The sequence below is a fragment of the Lissotriton helveticus genome, chromosome 3_1, assembly GCF_964261635.1.
Source record: "Lissotriton helveticus chromosome 3_1, aLisHel1.1, whole genome shotgun sequence".
Taxonomy (NCBI): domain Eukaryota; kingdom Metazoa; phylum Chordata; class Amphibia; order Caudata; family Salamandridae; genus Lissotriton; species Lissotriton helveticus.
The window spans coordinates 4,741,313-4,763,441 of record NC_136061.1 but is presented as its reverse complement, the minus strand read 5'-3'; positions in this window follow the sequence as shown (position 1 = coordinate 4,763,441).

Here is a 22,129-nt window from a genome sequence, read left to right as displayed (position 1 = left end):
TGGAAGGGGTTAAAGATCTAATTAATTTTGGGATTAATTACTGCTTGACTTCAGTTGCAAGTATAACACAGCTCCAGCAATGCTCTGGGGCCCTACGCTCACAAAGCTGTATCGATCCTTACACCTGCTTCACGCATATGCAAGGTTTTGATGCAGCATAAGCTCAAAAGTGACTGAATGAAATGTTATACATTTCACTCAGTCACTTTTAGGAGGCGTTGCTGCACCCCCTTCTGCACAGGAAAGCCTCTTCTGGTGCAGGACTTTACAATGTAATGCACCCTCCACATGCGTCACATTGTTAATAGCACACACCATGGCACATCTTTTGCACCACCGCTGTCTCACAAAAGTGACGCAACGGCTGTGCAAAAGAGGCACAAGGGGATCATAAATCTGCCCCTAACACATACAAATTCACCCAGGCAGTTTCACCAGCAGCGCAAATTGAAACATAGACTTGTCACATATTTATGTACATATATTACATATATTACATTCAAGTGCTTCGGACATACTACAGTATACTATAGGTAAACACCTTATAGATTTATGCTGTAGCACTTCCTTATACTTCTGCACTTTCATATTCTCCATAAACTAGTAATATATTCATTCATTCATTTATCAACTACACATTCATTCTGACAAACTTTAACACACTAACATAGAAATATAGCTATTTCTTTGACCATTGAAGGTAGTTCTAAAAATATATATATATTTTTTTTTTGTGTGTTTTCTGAACAAATTCCAAGTGGAACAAAAGAATAAAAACTAAAACAACTGATGTTGAGCACAGCGATGCTCCTGCATCCTGCATTTCATCAGGTCCATAGACTGTTCCCAATAACACAAAAGTTTATCGCAATAAATGCATAGAATTTAACTTTAGCAAAGTCAGAATCGATTTGTGGGCGTGGACTGCTTGCTGAAAATGCTGCTGCAGCAGTTGATGTGCTTGGTGTAGCAGCAGGTAGGTTCTTGTGCAACGTGCGCCTTGCAGCTGGAGCAAAGTTGTTGGGGTGCAAGTTCTTCACGTGTCCCAAAGGAGTATTTTTTACATCGATCACCTCTTGAAAGAGTTGTTTCGCAAATTTTACAGGTTACTTTTCGAGCATTAACCTTTTTTTGTCCTTCTGGAAAAGCAAAAATGTCAATATGGGAAATCTCTGTAACTAGTTTCAAAAACAGTTTGGAAAAGAAAATTAAACAAACATTGGCAAAGGCAGTAAGTCTAAAATTGATGGTCAGCTTTTTAGTTTTGGAAGCTGCTGTGCCCTCTCCATTAAAACAAACTTTGGCAAAACTAAAAAAAAAATGTAGGTTTTAAAAAGCACAAACTTCCACAGTAGTTACTGGCACTGAACAAAGGGGCATATTACCAACAACTAGCGATATTTATCGCTGTGTTGGCTTAGCGGGAATATTTCTATCGCCGCCCTTCACCTGTTTTTATCGCTGAGATACCTTGCTATTAGCAAGGTTTATCTCAGGAGCGATAAAAAACAGGCGAAATGCGTGAATATCGCTGTCAATACAGCGATATTCCGGCATTACCGTGAAATTGTTCTTAGCCATGTTATCCACCTCTCATTGGATAACATGGCTAAGAACTGGTCAGGGCAGGCGTAAGCTTTTGGAGATATTCGCGCTTAGCACGAATATTTCCAAAACAACGCCTGTGTTGATCATAGGCAATAGTGATAGCGATGGCAGCGACTGTTTTCAGTCGCTGACATTTTGGCACGCCAACTTTGCATGTCATTAGCGATAATTATCGCTGACATGCAAAGCACGCCCCAAAATGCCCGCTATCGCCTACAAGCTGTCGCTAACTGGTGTTAGCGACAGCTTGGTAATAGGGCGATAAAATTATCGCCGCTTTAGCAGGAAAAAGTCCCGCTAAAGCGGCAAGAATGGCCCTTGGTAATATGCCCCAAAATTACTTTGTGTGCCGATATCCAGGTTATGATACTGCATATTCTGACCCTGGAACTATGTTTACCATATAAATACTTGTAAAGATTTTATTTCAACAACTTATCCATCTTTAAACCATGCAATATTAATTACAACTTACTTTTCACTTTCTTTTCAACAGGCCCAATGTTTCGAATGCAGCAGATGACCACCTTCAATCCATAAAAGGAAATATAAATTATACTTACCTGTTACTGCCTATATATGTAAAAAAAAAATCATTTTGTTGACTCTATCATTCATTCTATTGTCAGATAAATATTCCTTGGTGACAGTAAAATTACTACTACTTTTTAGACTACCATCAAACAATATTGTGTAGAGGAGCAGTGTTGCTTCTTGACCTTCGAAGAGGAACATTTAAATGTATATTTCAACAGGTACAGAAAATGATTGCTGAATATCAAAAAGAAAATTAAGTACCAATGTTACAGGAACTCTGCTCCAACTTTAAAAAGATTAGTATCTCAAGCTTTTACAATCCTGAAGGCTACGTTTTCTCTGAGACGATGCCCATGCATGACCATGCTAAGTTTTCTTTAGCTCCATGCACAAATGTAGTGTAACCTATCGAACACTTTAAAATGCTACCCTCCCACTAGTTCTAAAGGCGGATTTAGAATTCAACAGTTCTTCACAAAATAGAATTTGACGTCACTAAGTACAAAGTGTTTCTGTATTCTGAAAGCTCTAATGTGTCCCTTAAACATTCCAGCAAAGTCAACACACATACTAACTGAAACACACCAACCATTAGTAACCTGTTAAATTTACCAAACAACTCTTTCAAGGTGTGATCAATCCAAAAAATCCTCCTTTGACACACCAAATATAGTGCAGCATTTAAACAACTTGCACCCCAACAACTTAGCTTCACTGTAACATAGAGATTGCAGAACAACCAACTTCCTGCTGCATCAAGCACATCAACTACTGCAACACCATCTTCAGCAAACAGTCCATACTCACATATTGATCTTCAATTTGGTCAACTTAAATTTCTATGCATTTATTGCGAATAACTTTTGTGTTATGCAAAAAAATCTATCAACCTCATCAAAAACAACAAACTGAAGCGTCACTATCCTTAACATTAGTTATTAGACATTTAACAAACTTTTTTGTTATAAAAACTATCCCGTCCAAAGGCAGTGGAAAATTTGCACAGTTGCTGCCTTTCTTGGCTGGAGTTATGAATTATGCTCAAATTAATTCAAATTCAAAATGCAGACCCTTTATTCAGCCTTCATGCTAACTACTAACTGTGAATACCAGTGAGTAATTTGCACACTTGTGTCCTTTCTTCAGTCCTTTCTACCGCACAGTGACTGTACTTTCTGCACTTGCATTGTTTGGTTAGATGTGATACACATTTCTCAGGCTCCCACTGTGGAATCCGACGCACAGTCTGGGTAATGGACTGCAAAACCAAACACCCACTTCCTTTACAAAGCAGTGGGTATTTTGCACGTCTGCTGCCTCTCTTAATTTTCACCTTATTCTGCATCCACTAGCACAAACACACCTACCTGCTGCCTTTCTTGACTGTCTTTGCCAACTATTATTCTAATTCAAAGTAGAGACCCTGAAAAGGGTCAGGTGTTCTTATTTTTAAACTCTACGGCCACAGTGGGAACTCACTACACTTGCCATGCTTCCTTAGATGTGGTAGTCATTTCTCAGCCTCCCACTGCAGAATACGACACCCTCTCTGTACAGTCGCGGCCGGCATTACGTGCGGGTGGGGGGGGTTGGAAATGGGGTCCCACTCGCGAGGGGATGAGGGGGAGGCGGGAGGGGTATGGAAACGAAAAATAAATATATAAAATAAAATACAGTACTCTCACCGTCCGAGACTTCATCCCGAATCCCGCCGTCCTCGATTTGAAGTCCTGCAGCAGCACGTCATCAGGAAGGCGGCGCTGCAGGCAGCCTCCCGCCCCTCCACCGCCTCGTTCTTGATTGGTGCGGCCGGCTGCCCCAGGCTAAGTAATTTTCTCGCTGAGAGAACAGGGAGAGTGAGTGGGTGGTGTTACTCAAGGGCAGGGGGAGTGGCTTGGGGGAGTGGCTTTCCCACTATTGTTAATACTGTCTGTGTGGGCGGCCTCAGGCAGCCCACACAGTCAGTATTAACAACAGTGGGCAAGCCACTCCCCCAAGCCACTCCCCCTGCCCTCGAGTAACACCCACTCTAAACCAGGAAGTTAGTTCTGCTTTCTCGCCGTGCGAGAAGGCAGAAACAAATGGTAGTTATAAATAACTACCATTTGTTTCTGCCTTCTTGCACGGCGAGAAAGCAGGGGGGGCGGCGCCCTAACGCCCCCATGGGAAAACCGCCACTGTCTCTGTATAATAAAAAAGGATATCCAAAGATCCACTTCCCTGACAAGGCAGAGAGTAGATTGCATATCTGCAGGCTTTCTTATTTTTCACCTAATTCATCTTCTACTCGATCTAGACACCATCCGCACGTCCACACACTTATTGCTGCCTTTTTTGGCTGGGGTTATCAATTATTCTTCAATTTCATATTCTAATTCAAACACAAATTCCGATATCGAGCCTTTTTGTTGTAACTACTTCCCCAAGTAAACACTAGGTAATTTCCACTTTTGCAGCCAATAACAATATTGGACATTTTTATTAAAAATGTTGTAGCCGGTCAAGTTTCAATATCAGGAAGAACTTTTGTAACTGTTGCAATTATTTTTCATAATGGACCTTCTACAACATCTGGACATTACACTATTTATTTAAAATCATTGAAAGCTTGGATACATTGCAATGATAGGTAATTAGTTTATAAGAAACGTTTGCCTAAAGAGTTACCAAAACTTTACCTAATATTTTTAAAGTCAAAATTTTAAGGTCAAAATTTGGCCTTTTTAGGATTACTACTGTTAAAGTAGATTACTCTGGTCTTGTAGAGTATTTTATAAGTGAGGGTGAGCAGCTTGATGATGATCCTATTCATGGTACTAAGGTAGTGTAGTTGTATCAGGTAGTGAATGATGTGCCTGCAGCAGATGACATTGAGAATCACTCAGGTGGACGCCTTTTGGACTTGTTGTAACTGTTGTACATGTTTTACTGGAATTCTTATATACAGTGTATAGCCACTGTGTAGTCTGCTGCTCATGAAGGACTGTCACTGTTTTGTTTTTCTTTTGTTTACAACCCAATAGTAAATGTTTTAGAGCATGTGGAGGGTGTTATAGCAGTACAAGGAGACGGAGTAGACTTGCTTACACATACAAAGGGAGGAGTTGAGGATGAACTCTAGGTTGTGCACATGCTTGATAGCTGTTGGTACTGTCCACAATGTACTCAGCTAGCGTAAGTCATCCGAGGCTGAGAGGGTGGGTCTGAGGATGAGTACCTTCCTTTTGTGCGACTTCATGTTTAGAGAGCTGCTCTTTATGTACTTTGTGATGTTGCAGCCGTTTCTTACGCTCCCACTGCAGAATCCGACTAATACTCTGTAATGTACTGGAAAACAAAACACCCATTTACTTTACAAGACGGTAGGATCTGTCCGCATCTGCTACCTTTCTTCCTTTTCACCTTATTCTACATCCTCTACCTTAAATACCCTACCTACTACATTTCTTGCTGCCTTTGCCAAGTATTATTGTAATTCAAAATGGAGTCCCTGAAATGGGCTCAGTATGTGGAGAAGTGTGGCTCAATGGTTAGAGCGGCAGACCCTGATGCAGAGGTCTGGCCCGGGACCAGGGTTCAATACCCGCCTCGGCGGGTATTGAACCTTTGCTCGAACCTGATAATTCTCGCCTTGGTGCCTAGTCTAACCATGGGTTCCACTCTGCAACTCTGGGCAATAGCTTGCTTAATCTCCACAACGGCGCCAACAGCTCTGGATGTCTGGCTTCACCTTGGGGTGCCCAGGAGTGGACATTTCGCAGGGAAAAGCCAGGAAGGGTTCCATAGCGGTATACGGACAGCGCTGGGACACTTCCGTTGGAGGTTGCTGTGCGCTTTACAAATGCTGGCATTTCATTTCATATTTCAATTTTTCAGCCCTACCGCCGCGATGGTAACTTAGTACACTTACATTCCTTCATTTCATGTAGTAGTCATTTCTCACACTCCACTATGAAATTCGACAATCTATCAGTGGCACCATCACGGGCACTCGAACCCTGCTCACCCCCACATTGTTTGGTCTCGCAGCCGAATAGCTGCTGTTGAGACCAATACTCTAGCTGGCCGCCATCTTGGGGGTAGAACACAGGTTGCGCTCTAGCAGCTTGGCCCCTCCCAACCTCCTCCACTACAAATGACACCATCCGCGCCAAAGTCAAGCCCGTCTGCGCCCGTCCGTGCCAGTACGGGGCAATGGGCACCTCACTCTGTGCAATTATTTACATACTCCTCTGAGGACCTCTGCAGTCTACACATGACACCTCTAAGGTTAGACGTGGATATACAGGACCGCCTTGCAAATCTGGGATTAATGCAATCACGTGGCAGATTTCTGGAGTTATTGCATGTCCAGGGGAAAAACTCCACAACTATCCCCTCAAAACAGGTGACTCTTCGGATCTCCTACTTAAACACACGCTCATTAGTGAAACATAAATTGGAGATTTTTACACTACTGTCGAATGAATCACCGGACATTCTGTTTCTTACCGAAACATGGCTGTCTCCTGATTCCATTCCTGATATACTGACCGCTCTCCCTACAGATTACTATATACTCCACACTGATCGTTCTCCAGGAAAAGCGGGTGGTGGAGTGGCTTCTATTATTCAGCGTAAACATACTTTTACGACTATTACGCCCCTTAATTTGGTTGCTGCAGACAATGTAGTGATCAAGTTAGATTCTGATCACACCTCTCTGATCTGCATCATTGTGTACAGGCCCCCTCAGCCTATGCCCCTCTTCCCCCTCCCCTTGAGCGAGCAGATAGCAAACTTAGCAACTAAATACTCAAATATTTTGCTCATTGGTGATTTTAACTACTGGTTTGGCGATCCGTTAGGCGCCCCTCATTCTCTTGAATTCACTAACCTCTTAACAAATTTTAATCTTACACAACATCTCTTAACGCCAACGCATCAGAAAGGCCATATACTGGACCAGATCTGGACGACAAACCCGATTATCTCTGCCCTGAGGGTACTCCCATGCATATGGTCTGACCAAATTTTGGTCACATTCCAACTAACTCTGCCCATAAGAGTCAAGCCCCCCCTAGTTGAGGGTGGCTCAGTGAGATGCTGGAATACTATTGATAAGCCAGAATTTATGAACATTCTAACTAGCTCTATGCCAAGTCCTGTGCAGAATGTGGCCATTTACGATTCTCAGATCTCGCTGTGGCTAACAACAGCGAGCGACCATCCTGCACCACTAAAAAAGATCAGGATTAATCGAAAGGCAGAAACTCATAAGTGGTTTACCAAGGAATTAAAAGAAATGAAACTGTTACTCCGCCAGAGGGAAAGAAAATTGAGAGCTCGTTATGACTTAGGGGACAGGATCCTTTATAAACAAGAGCAGGTAAAATATAATAAAGCCATTAAAGCAGCTACGGTATGACACTTTTCCTCGAGGTTCCTTACCTCTTCCAATAATTCGAGAGAGATCTTCTCGATTGTGGATGAGCTATCTAACCCGGATAGACTGTCACTTAAACCAACTCCTTAATTGGAGCTATGCGACAAGCTGAACACTTTCTTTCTGGAAAAGATTGTAGCTATTAAAGCTAGCATTGTATGCTCTCCATTAACTGAGCCTCCGACTGATACTATCATGAATACTTCTACGATGGACATCTTTCCTATAATTAATGCTGAATCACTCTCTCCTCTACTGTCTAAAGTAAAATCAGGTTCCCCCCAGGATTGTTGTCTACCGCACATACTGAGGGAGGTTTTTTCCATCACTCCTCAGCCTGCCTTGTCCTTGCTCAACTCCTCATTAACTCAAGGCTGTGTCCCTAAATCGTTTAAAGATGTCATAGTGGTTCCTCTTTTAAAAAAGGTTGGTGGCGATCCTTCGGAACCTTCCAATTATCGCCCCATCTCTTTGCTCCCTTACCTGGCTAAGGTGCTGGAGGCACACGTGGCAAAATGTATGTCCGACTTTATGGAACACACTGGATATCTGGACTCCCACCAATCCGGCTTCCGGCTAGGTCGCTCCACGGAGGTGGTTATCTTGGCAGTCCTGGACGAGCTCCGAAGGAAGGCTGATGCTGGAATCCCCCAAGCACTGGTCCTTTTAGATATGTCTGCCGCATTCGACACGGTGGACCACAAGATCTTGGTGGACCGTGTCGGACGTGCAGGCTTTCAGGGCAAGGCCTTGAAATGGATTGCCTCCTTTTTGTAAGATCGTACGCAGGCAGTTCGCTTAGTAAATTTCACTGCTTCTAGGTCGAACACCACATGTGGGGTCCCACAGGGATCTTCTTTGTCCCCACATTTGTTCAATCTCTACCTTCTCCCCCTGATTAAAGCTTTAAAACAGAGGAAAGTATCCACATTTAATTATGCGGACGACTTGCAGCTCTCTTTCACCATAGATAATTCAACTGAGTCTATCACTAATTTTCAGGAAACTATGGTGTTTATCCGTCATTGGATGGATCATAATCAATTGAAACTCAACCCCAGGAAGACGGAGGTGCTATTGATAGGAGACAGCTGCATCTCCTGGGGCCCCCACTATTGGCCTACAGAATTAGGGCCTTTTCCCAAACCCTCCTCCTCTGTAAAAAGTCTAGGGGTAACTATTGATAGAGATCTCTCTCTGAATACTCAGGTGGGTACAGTACTATCTAAATGCTTCTTTCAATTGCGAAAGATCCAGAAGATACACCACCTGCTCACCCAGGCAGCACTGATACAAGTTGTGATAGGACTGATCCTGTCTCATCTAGACTATGCAAATTCAATCTATCTAGGACTCCCTTTGTATCAGATCAAGAGTCTCCAGCTGGTACAGAACCAGGCTGCGAGATTGATCTATCAGCAGCCTAAATGGCAATCGGTAAGACCCTTAATAAAGAAGCTACATTGGCTTCCACTGCTCCAACGGTCCATTTTTAAAACAGCTTGCCTAACATTCAAGTCCTTAAATTGCTATAGCCCCATCTTTATTAATAACCTGATATTAAGGCACACTCCCACTCGCGATCTCTGTTCCAAATATCAAAATCTGTTAGTGAGTGCCAGGTTCAAACGGAAGCGACATGGCGGCCGTCGCTTCGGGTTCCTGGCACCACAACTCAGGAACACACTTCCATTAGAGATCCGCTCCTGCTCTGAGTTACTCCGATTCAGAAAGCAGCTTAAGACCTGGCTGTTCACACAGGCATATGAGTAAATTTGTCCTGCCCGTATTATACTCTGAACAGCGCCATGAAACGTGTGCTTTACAAATGGGTTATAACATAGCATAACATAACATATAATGAGATGTGAAACCAAACATCCACTTCCCTGACAAGGCAGTGGGTACTTTGCATCTCTGCAGCCTTTCTAATTTTTCACCTTTTTTATCTTCTCAATCAACACATCATCTACACATAACACACACCAACGTGCTGCCTTTTTTTGGCTAGGCTTATCAATTATCCTTGAATTTTATATTCTGATTCAAACTCATGCCCTTTATTGAGCCTTTTTGTTCTAACAAAAGTGGAAACAATAATATTTTGGAATGGTTAAGATGAATAGACATATTCTACATTTTTTAGTACTGTATTTTGCTTTAACAGCCTCAGCCTTTTCCTAAAGTCATAAAGAATGACTGATTTCAAAATTTAAGAAAACATAAGAACACAATATCCTTATAAGTAACAGCCTCATACTGAGGAGATTTTGCATATTACCTTGAGTGTACTTCAAGAACTAATCGTATCTATCACAGGCAATGAGTGAAGATGGGAAATTAGTGCTCCAGACATGAGCTATGATTTCAAAGACGAAAGCTTTGATACACACTTTCTAGAAGCAATAAATTATGTTGAAACTTTAGAACAAATTAATTCTGATACTGCTAACAAGAAAATTGATGTGTATGAAATACCCGATGAACTGATTCAAAGTCAAGACCCTTTATTGAGCCTTTCTGTTCTAGCTATTTCCACGGCCGAAAGGAGTGGAAAATTTGCACACCTGCAGACTTTTTTCGCAGAGGTTACCAATTATTCTTAAAGTAATTCAAAGTTCAGGCCCTTTATTGAACCTTCTTCGTAACTACTACCCATGAATGGCAGTGGGTAATTTGTACACTTGCATCCTTTTTTGTGTCCTTTCTACCGCAAAGTGTGTGTACTTTGTGCACTCGCTAAACTCCTTAGATGAGATTCCCATTTCTCACGCTCCCACTGCACAATCCGACGCACAGTCTGTGTAATGGACTGGGAAATGAAACACCCACTTTCTTTACAAAGCAGTGGGTAGTTTGTGCGTCAGCTCTCTTTCTTATTTTTCACCTTTTTTATCTTCCACTTAATACATCATGTACACGCACACACACCTACTTTCTACGTTTCTTTGCTATGGTTAACTAATATTCTATTTCATATCCGTATTCAAAATACAGCCCGTTTATCAAACTTTTTTATTGTAGCTTCTACCGCGGCCAAAGACAGTGGAAAGTTTGCACACTTACTGCCTTTCTTGCCTGGGATTATCAATTATTCTTCAATTCCATATTTTGATTCAAAGACCTTCTTCAAGTCTTTTTGTTGTAGCTACTACCCCAGCCGAAAGTAGTAGGAAATTCGCACACTTGCTGCCTTTCTTTCCTAGGGTTATCAAATACTCTTGAATTTCAAATTCTAATTCAAACTCATGTCCCTTTATCAAGCCTTTTGCATGTAGATATTGCACAGCCAGAAGTCAGCTGGAAATGTGCGCACTTGCTATCTTTCTTAAGTGGGCTTATCAATTATTCCTCTTAAAATTCAAAGTGCAGGCCTTTATTGAACCTTCTTCGTAACTACTACCCATGAATGGCAGTGGGTAATTTGTACACTTGCATACTTTATTGCATCCTTTCTACCGCACAGTGTGTGTTCTTTGTGCACTCGCTAAACTCCTTAGATGAGATACCCATTTCTCACGCTCACAATGCACAATCCAACGCACAGTCTGTGTAATGGACTGGGAAACCAAACACCCACTTTCTTTACAAAGCAGTGGGTAGTTCGTGCGTCCGCTCTCTTTCTTATTTTTCACCTTTTTTTATCTTCCACTTTAATCAACACATCATGTACACGCACACACACCTACTTTCTACGTTTCTTTGCTATGGTTAACTAATATTCTATTTCATATCCATATTCAAAATACAGGCCGTTTATCAAACCTTTTTATTGTAGCTACTATCGCGGCCAAAGACAGTAGAAAGTTTGCACACTTACTGCCTTTCTTGCCTGGCATTATCAATTATTCTTCAATTTCATATTCGGATTCAAATTCCTTCTTCAAGTCTTTTTGTTGTAGCTACTACCCCAGCCGAAAGCAGTAAGAAATTCGCACACTTGCTGCCTTTCTTTCCTAGGGTTATCAAATACCCTTGAATTTCAAATTCTAATTCAAACTCATGTCCCTTTATCAAGCCTTTTTCATGTAGATATTGCACAGCCAGAAGTCAGTTGGAAATTTGCGCACTTGCTATCTTTCTTAAGTGGGCTTATCAATTATTCCTCTTAAAATTCAAAGTGCAGGCCCTTTATTGAACCTTCTTCGTAACTACTACCCATGAATGGCAGTGGGTAATTTGTACGCTTGCATCCTTTTTTGCATCCTTTCTACCGCACAGTGTGCGTACTTTCTACACTCGCTAAACTCCTTAGATGAGATACCCATTTCTCAGGCTCCCACTGCACAATCCGACGCACACTCCATGTAATGTACTGGGAAACCAAACACCCACTTTCTTTACAAAGCAGTGGGTAGTTTGTGCGTCTGCTCTCTTTCTTAATTTTCACCTCATTTATCTTCCACTTAATCAACACATCGTCTACACGCACACACACCTACTTTCTACTTTTCTTTGCTATGGTTAACTAATATTCTATTTCATATCCATATTCAAAATGCAGGCCGTTTATTGAACCTTTTTATTTTAGCTACTACCGCGGACAAAGACAGTGGGAAGTTTGCACACTTACTGCCTTTCTTGCCTGCGATTATCAATTATTCTTCAATTTCATATTCTCATTCAAAGTCCTTTTTCAAATCTTTTTATTGTAGCTACTACCCCAGCCGAAAGCAGTAGGAAATTTCCACACTTGCTGCCTTTCTTTCTTAGGGTTATCAAATACTCTTGAATTTCAAATTCTAATTCAAACTCATGTTCCTTTATCAAGCCTTTTTCGTGTAGAAATTGCACAGCCAGAAGACAGAGGGAAATTTGCACAATTGCCACCTTTCTTAAGTGGACTTATCAATTATTCCTCTTAAAATTCAAAGTGCAGGCCCTTTGTTGAGCCTTTTTGGTAACTGTTACTCGTCAATGAGTAGGTAATTTGCGCACTTCCTACCATTCATGTATAATAAAAAGTTTAACAAAAGTCAACCAATATTAGAAAAAGAGCCACTATGGTCTATGTTTATCAAATCTACTATTTTGTATCCTAATTCAAAGTACAGACCCTTTATTGACCCTTCTTGGTAACTACTACTAATGAATTGCAGTGGATAATTTCCACACTTGAATCCTTTCTTATTTTTCACATTATTCATATTCCACTCAATCAACACATCATCTACACATACACACACCTACTTGCAACATCTCTTGGCTATGGTTATCAACTATTCTTTTATTTATATCCTTATTCAATGAACAGGCTCTTTATCGAACCTTATTGTTGTAGCTACTAACCCTAGGCGATGGCAGTGCAAAATTTGCAAACTTGCTCTCTTTCTTGACTGACATTATCAAATAATCTTCAATTTCATATTCTGATTCAAACTCATGTCCCTTTATCAAACGTTTTTCATGTAGATATTGCACGGCCAGAAGGCAGTGAGAAATTTGCACAGTTGCTGCCTTTCTTAGATGTGCTTATCAATTATTTTTCTTCAAATTGGAATTCAAAGTGCAGGCACTTTATTGAGCCTTCTTCGTAACTATTGCTCATCAATGGCAGTGGGTAATTTCCGCACTTCCTCCCATTTATGTATAATAAAAAGCTTAATAAAAATCTACCAATATTAAAAAAGAGCAATTATGATCTACGGTTAACAAATTATACTGTGTCCTTAGCTTCTGTTATCTGTGACTAAATAGCTTTCATCAATCTTTCTGTCAACAACTTCCTTCAATGTACACTGCAAACACCATAGTTCACAACTTAAATTCAGCTTTGAATCCAAATGTATCTTCAGTATCTCTGCAAGGAACTTTTTTATGTACTTTTTTATATACCTACTACCCCAACATAAGACAGTTGAAACTGTTGCACTTGCACTTGCTGCCTTTCTTCGCAGCGGTTATGAATTAATATTCTTATAATCCAAATTCAAACTACACACACTTTATTCAGCCTTCTTCATAACTACCTCCCCTTAAATAGCAGTGGTTAATTTCCACACTTTAATCCTTTCTTGTCACGCACAGTCTGTGTAATGAGCTGAATATCTAAAGAACAACGTCCCTGACAAAACAGTGGGTACTTTGCACGTCTGCACCCTTTCTTATTTTTTACCTTATTCATCTTCCACTCAATCAACACATCTTCCACACATACACACACCTACTTGTTGCCTTTTTTCGCTGGGATTATCAATTACTATTCAGTTTCATATTCTGATTCAAACTCTAGACCCTTTATCGAGCCTTTTCGTTGTACCTACTACCCCAGCCGAAGGCAGTTCGAAATGTGCACACTACCTGTGTTTCTTAACTAGGGTTATCAATCATTCAAAAAATAACTACAAACTCAGACACAATATTTTCATTTGCAAACAAATTGCAAAGTAATCGTATCTGTAAAACTTCTTTGCCATGTTCATTCTTTTTTCCAATTCTTTTATCTTATACAATACTTCCATACCTAGCATCATATACTTGTCGCATTTGTAATAAATTCCATATATTCAAAATATGACCAGAGATTAACATTCCCAATGCTACATTACACCTTTTACTTAATCTACCTCTGGAGCATGACAACAAATTACAATACTACAAGCTATCCAGAGAAGCTTGTTGTGAAGACTTTTGAAGAAAATTAAAGTTGTCAATATTGATGACGTAAGCATGGTATCAAACTTAATGCTTGCCTTAGTGCATATAAAAATGCAAAAAATTTGTAAAACAGAGTATGACATATTTCTCTCAATTTATTTAAGACAGACAATTATGCTGTGTCCTCCGATTCGCTTATCTGTGTCTAAATAGCATTCTTCAATCTTTGTCTCAACAACTGCCTTCAATCTACACTACGAACAGCTGGATTCACAACTTCAATTCACCTTCCTTCTACATTAAGGACAACATTGTATTCAGCCTTCCTTTCCTTAAGGCAGAGACAATTATACTGTATCCTCAGTTCCTATCTCTGACTAAATAGCATTCATCGACCTCTGTGTGAAAAACTGCCTTCAATCTACACTACAGAGAGCCCAGTTCACAACTTTAATTCAGTTTGCCATCTACATTACAGACAGCATTCTTCTCAGCTTTGCTTTACTTAAGGCAGACACAATTGTACTCTGTCCTCAAATTCTGTTAACTGTACAAAATAGCATATATCAATGTTTGTATGCATTATTACCTACGATCTACATTACAGACAGCAGAATTCACAACTTCAATTCAGTTTTCCACATACATTTCTCCTCACTATGTGTCCTAAAAGTGCCTTCAATAAATTCTGCACTCAATACACTTCACAAATAGATACCAACACCACCAACACTACTGAAAAAAATCCATACAATCTTAATGTATTTAAAACATAGACAATTTCACAATGTCCTCACACTTCTTTACAGTTTGAGGAATAGGAAATTCAGACTTCATTTATTTATTATAAAGATGCTTAAACTGTATGTCTTTAGATTTTTTTTTAAATAAGTGACAAATATAATTTTTGTCTATCTCTATTAACAACTACCTTCAATATACACTGAACAGAGAACATACAAGCTCAGCACCAAACATACTACTTACTCACTACACCATAAATCATCACAAAAAAGAGTAAACAGTTTTATGTCAAAGTGAGACATACTGGAACCTTTTAAATGAAATTCATGCAGAATTCAATCGACATAAAACATTACTTCAATTACTGTACCCCGCCCAATCACACATCATCACTCGGTATATTCAACCTCGGCGCCAAACATTACTAACTCAGTGCACCAAAAATGACCACATCACCATATTGAATGAGATGACTTAATTCGTAAAAAAATATATCAAACTTTTCAGAGATATACTTCAACTTACTTCAGTAAATAAACAACCAATATTTATTAGAAAACTTGATTATAAAGACTTTTTTACCAATGCGTCCTGCTTGGACCACTCCTCATCGCAAACTCCACAGAACTTTCTTGCTTTAGATGCACATGTCCTGCCTTTCTTGCCTGGGATTATCATTTATGCAATCTACACTGCAGACAGCAGGGTTCACTACTTTCATTGACCGATCTTTCTGTCAACAACTACCTTCGATCTACACTGTGGACCGCCAAGTTCACAACTTGAGTTCAACTTTCCTTCTGCATTAAGAACCACATAACATTTAACATTGTTTTCCTTATCACAGATACAATTCTACTCACTCCTCACATTCTGTTATCTGTAACTAAATAGCATTCTTCGATCTTTGTCTCAACAACTGCCTACAATCTACACTGCAGAAAGCAGACTTCACAACTTCAATTGAGCTTTCCTTCTACATTAAGGACCGCATTACATTCAACACTGTTTTCCCTATTACAAATATAATTCTATGTCCTCAGATTCTGTTATCTGTAACTAAATAGCATTCTTCAATCTTTGTCTCAACAACTGCCTTCAATCTACACTGCCAACAGCAGAGTTCACAACTTCAATTGAGCTTTCCTTCTACATTAAGGACCGCATTACATTCAACACTATTTTCCTTATCACAAATACAATTCTATGTCCTCAGATTCTATTATCTGTAACTAAATAGCATTCATCAATTTTTCTGTCAACAACTACCTTTAATCTACACTGCGGACAACTGAGTTGACAACTTGCATTGACCGATCTTTCTCTCAACAACTACCTTCAATCTACAACGCAGACAGCATACTTCACAACTTCAATTGAGCTTTCCTTCTACATTAAGGACCGCATTACATTCAACACTGTTGTCCTTATCACAAATACAATTCTATGTCCTCATATTCTGTTATCTGTAACTAAATAGCATTCTTCAATCTTTAACTCAACAACTGCCTTCAATCTACACTGTAGACAACAGAGTTCACAACTTCAATTAAGCTTTCCTTCTACATTAAGGACCGCATTACATTCAACACTGTTGTCCTTATCACAAATGCAATTCTATGTCCTCAGATTCTGTTATCTGTAACTAAATAGCATTCTTCAATCTTTGTCTCAACAACTGCCTTCAATATACACTGCAGACAGCAGATTTCACAACTTGCATTGACCGTTCTTTATGCCAACAACTACCTTCGATCTACACTCCAGACAGCAGAGTTCACAACTTCAATTAAGCTTTCCTTCTACATTAAGGACCACATTACATTCAACACTGTTTTCCTTATCACAAATACAATTCTATGTCCTCAGATTCTGTTATCTGTAACTAAATAGCATTCTTCAATCTTTGTCTCAAAATCTGCCTTCAATCTACACTGCAGACAGCAGAGTTCACAACTTCAACTGAGCTTTCCATCTACATTAACCCCTTGACCGTGGCGAAAATTCCGCAGGGTTGTGGGTGATTTACGGCATGGGCGTGGTTCGGACGGCCCCCGACCGCCCTCCGCACACGCCCACCGTGACGTCGGACGACCGCCGGCCGTCCGACGCATGGAATGGGTTAAGGACCGCATTACATTCAACAATGTTTTCCTTATCACAAATACAATTCTATGTCCTCAGATTCTATTATCTGTAACTAAATAGCATTCTTCAATTTACTACCTTTAATCTACACTGCGGAAAAATGAGTTGACAACTTGCATTGACCAATCTTTCTCTCAACAACTACCTTCGATCTACACTGCAGACAGCAGAGTTCACAACTTCAATTGAGTTTTCCTTCTACATTAAGGATCACATTACACTCAACACTGTTTTCCTTATCACCGGAGGTGGCGTACTCTGCCTTTTGTGACTGGATCGTAAGAGGTCTGGACGCTCTCATTCCAGTCAAATGGACCAAGGGGCGCAGGTCCATTTCTAATCCATGGTACGGTGAGGCTCTGAGAGCATTGAGGAAGCAATGCAAGAGAGCCGAGCGGACATGGAGAAGGATTATGAAGAGGGAGATAAAGTAATCTATTTGGCTAAAATGAAGTTGTATCATTAAGCTATTTAATCTGCACATGCTACATTCTATGCAGAGGAAATAAAAGCTAGCCCTAATCACACTAAATGCATTTTTAAAATTGTGCAAGAGCTAAAGAATTCTAGATGTAGAATATCTAATCTATCCTCTACACAGCAGTGTGAAGAACTAGCCATCTTCTTCATTGAAAAGGTGCAAAAAATCTATAAGACCTTTTCGCAGCACCTTCCCGGTCCATCTGTTTTTGTTGATACTAGGATTTGAAGTACTGGGTTTTCAGAACCCAGCGGTGCCAGGGGTACACCCTAAGACTTCGGGTCCTTCCTGTTTCAGACTACAGAAACTCAGAGTCTTCTAGGTGAAGTCAAAGATCGAATTTATTGGCTGCAACCAAGTAACAGGCATCCTAGAAGTACAACATGGTGTATATTCTCAGGAGACTGCTCAATCTTACAAAGCCAGCCTTCTCTTTTTATACAAAATATTACGCTTTAGGCAAACATTCTTTGTTTTACAGTTGATCATTCACATATTTTCACTACAAAGAAAAAGCAGAGTCATGATGACAAGCCCATATTTCAGTTTGTCCAGCCCATAATCAATTATCCGGCAAGGCGCAGTATTTTCATCAGATATCGACGGGCCCCCAATAAAAACGGGCACCTCCTCCTCGTAAAGCAGGTCATAAAGTAGGAAACAGGGACAAGTGTGTGCAAGATTAGGTGTGGTTTGTGTGCGAGGAAAGGTTTATGGCATGTTGTGCCTTGATACTATCTCGTTTGGCCACTGGGAGAGGAACTGACCGAACAGGTTTGGCCTTGGGCAGTGGAGTCAGCTTGCCCCGGTCGTAGAGAAGTCAGGGAAGGTGTGCGTGTCCTTCAGGATCGTGTTTGGCCTTAATCATTGACCTATGTGAGGGCAACTCACAAAATGGCTGCCATACACAAAATGGAACCCGAGGGTTCAGGACGAAAACTACGATTTCAAGGTGATTTCGTCACTCGAATATGACAAAAATGCTTTTGCATAGTGTACTAGCCATTCTCGGTCTTCTGATATCAAAATAGTCATGGTACGACGATGTTTATAACACGGGTCCAGAATTTCAAGTACTGCAGACCCTCCTTTTGCCCTTACATAGGCAATAACCTATACTCATGCTAAACAGAGTCCAGGACTATATTCATAAAGTCATTGAGATGTTGCTGTAGCATCATCCTATTACTTAGCTCGTCCCTTGTTACAGGAGCACACTGTATGCACAGACAGAACAGGAAAAGAATGGCTAAGACCATCCCAATGACCATCAGAATTTTCCATCCCCAGCCGGATACCAGTTCCCAGAACCATCCCATTAACGACCAATCTCCTTTGTCCACATGAATAGATTCGGAAATTTTATGCAGCTTGGAAATGGCCTGGTACACTGTTGGAGCGTTATCTGGGATGAAAACACAGCAACTCGATTGGATTACTCTACATACCCCACCTCGGTCTGCAAGGATGACGTCTTACGCGACCCTGTTCTGAAGGGTCATAAGACGATCCGACTGGAGCTCAGCAGTCAAGTTACTAAGGGCACCGGCAGTTTCAACTACGGTGGACTCAACCACCCTTGTCAATTGCCTTATGTTCCTGCTGTTAACCGTGGGTCCTCAGAACGGCAGAAAACCCTTTACGAAGTCTCCAAATTCTTGTCCTGCAGTGTCTTCTTTACTGAAGACACCTCTAACTATCCTTGTCTTATGGTAATCTGCCGTAGCTGTGTAGGTGGGAGGCAACAGGAACGAAACAAAACATGTGCCCGAAAAGTCAGGGGGCAACCATGTATAGGCTCTATCATGGCAGATGAAATAGGTACCCTTAGCTGCTAGGAACGAAGGGGAAGTCTGGGATGCAAAAACATACGTTTCAGTGCAGGTACTCTTCCCTAGCTGAGCTCTGGGATTCTTGCCAATACCTTGCAGACATAGATGACCCTGATGGGGTACAATCCAGATCGGGGAAGACCTCTTAGCTTGCTGTTTCTCACTCAGAGTAGCTCCATATCCGGTCACGTTCCATCCTATGTATACTAGTGTCTCATCTCTCGGGATAGTCTCATAGGAAATATCTTCCTTAATCATATCTACTATACCCTTAACTAGAGCACTATTCTTAGGATTGTCTGTCACAGAACGTAGGGGGTAGGTCTCATGTGCGTAGATGAACATTGTTCTGTATGCCCACACAGAACCTGTATGGCTGAATGGCAGGACCAGATAAGGGATACCTTTATCCGTTGTGTGAGGCTGAAGACCGCACACCCAACAGTTAGTCATGTTCATTACTAGTTGGTGTTGGTGAAAAAGCTGAACGAAGGAGTTATTGATAAACTCTAATCTCCTAGCGGATTCATGTTCAGGAAGGGGTTGAAAAGAGTGTGAGGAAACAGTAGAAGGAGGAGGTATAGACGATGTAGTTGGTGCAAATGTCACTCGAAAAGAGAATAAAACATATCCTATTAAAAACGTCATTACACTGAACAACATAAAAATGCATAGTATCAAAAAGCGTTTCGTGGTCATCATTTTACATATTCTGGCTTTAAAGTTCATTGTTTTGGCAGGTCTCTCCATCTTGAAAAACTCCATCCTCTCTAAAATGCTGCTCGCGATGGTAGGGTGTTCTATGCTAAGGAATGCTTCTGTCAGTCCAGGGCAACTCCCTTAGACCAACCAGAACTGTCGACCTAACGTCTTCAGCTGCACCCCAAAGACTTTGGGCAACCGCGACCCCACAGCGGAACCCGGATGGTGGTTCGAAAAAACAAAAACAAAAAAGTTTATCAGATGAGAGAGCTCCACTTTCAAAATTTAGCAAAGGAAAAAAAAAATATTTGTCCATAGTTCTCGGCCTTAGATTATAACGTTTCTTTCCAGGTACAGTCTGGTCTTGAAACAGGAGTTCAGGCTCTGTAATGTCCAATCGAATTGACTGCGGCACAGCTTCTTGCAAGAGATTGTCACTTTCTTTTTCAGAAATTGTTCCTTTCACACGTGCATCACTGAAAGGCAGAAAACGAGGCACAGTTTCAGTCTCTGAGTCAGCGACACCCTCCTGGACCCACTGGTCGTACGGTAGAGGCAAAGGCAGCCTCTTGCAGTGTACACCGTGGATCCAGTGCTTCTTCCCTTCCACTCGAACGGCTGATCTCGTTGAGAAAAGAACTAGGTGAGGGCCGGTCCACCGGGGCTGGTCATTCTTTGTTCGCTGGAAATTCTTGACCAGCACCCAGTGTCATGTATTCCTATAGGTTCTGAATTGATCCCCCTATTCCTGACCCTATTCTAGTTAAACTAACTATCAAGTTAACTAACAGTCAGCCCATGAGGCAAGAAAAGCCCCCATGATGCAGATACCGTTATCTGACGCAGTCACACTACGGCACAGGAACGTGTTATCTGATTAGGTCATAACGCTTGAGATCTAATTAGACAAGCGACATTCCTCCAGCCCCTGATAAGGCATACGACATTCTCATAACAAATCAAACCTATGACAACCTGGAAAATCCGTGCGGCCATTGTTTTGATTTCACAGAGAACTTCAGTAAAAGAATGTGCTAACGAGCAAGTCGTATGACATCTTTATTGACGTATCTATGTCCATCCTTACGTCAATCTCGGCACCTTTAAGGTATAAATATTGCCGATCTTGCCCTATGCAAACACACGCGTGGTGACGAGACGGAGCAGCCATACTTGCCGAAGCCAAGAGCAGAGCAGACCCCGCTGGCAGCAGCCCCGCCTTCCTGACGCGCTGAGAGATGCGCTGCTATCTCCTGCCGAGAGACCCAGCACCGGCGCTTTCGGGCAGCCCTCGCAGGCGGCCTGGAATATCGAGAGCAGAGAAAGAGATACCATTCCTCATTCATCCTAAATTCCAGGTACAGAACTGAATAACCCCTCACAGAGAATTCCTTTAGTTATTCACTTGGCAAAAAAAAACTTAACTTAAACTGTAACTTTCTATTCCCGCCCACGCATTAGACTTAGGTCAGGTACACGGGGTAGGCGTATTTAGAAACACCAGTTGAGTACGTTTAGTCAAATGTATATGTGTATGTAATATATTTTAATCATTTTAAACATCATATGGCTCAGAAACCATATCAATGTTTTTACAGTATTATTTTATACTATTGCTTTTAATGTATGCACTTTACTTAACTATAAGTATTGCAATAATATCGATCTATTTCTCTTGTACGAGAAAAGAGACTGATCAATAAATAACACCTTTTTATTGAACACGCCTGTCTCTTCCTTTTCTCTACAATCTGATGAGACTAAGAATGCACGTACTGACTGAGTAAAATAATTGCCTTGTGCTCACACGACTCTGGAGATACACTCTTGATTAGGGGAGAGCAAAGTTGTCATGTTCTATGGTTGTCAGAAACTAAATCCCTTCTTGTCTAATCAGGGGAGTTAATTCTTTCCTGAACATTCGAGAAAGTTTCTAGCGAACTCTGAGCTACGCTGGCAAACCCAAAACTTAAGTCTAATCTCGACAGTAGTAGACCTAGTTAACGTCTGGCCTAGGCCTTTACTGCTGTAGGTATTATTCCAATGCGCAGAGCC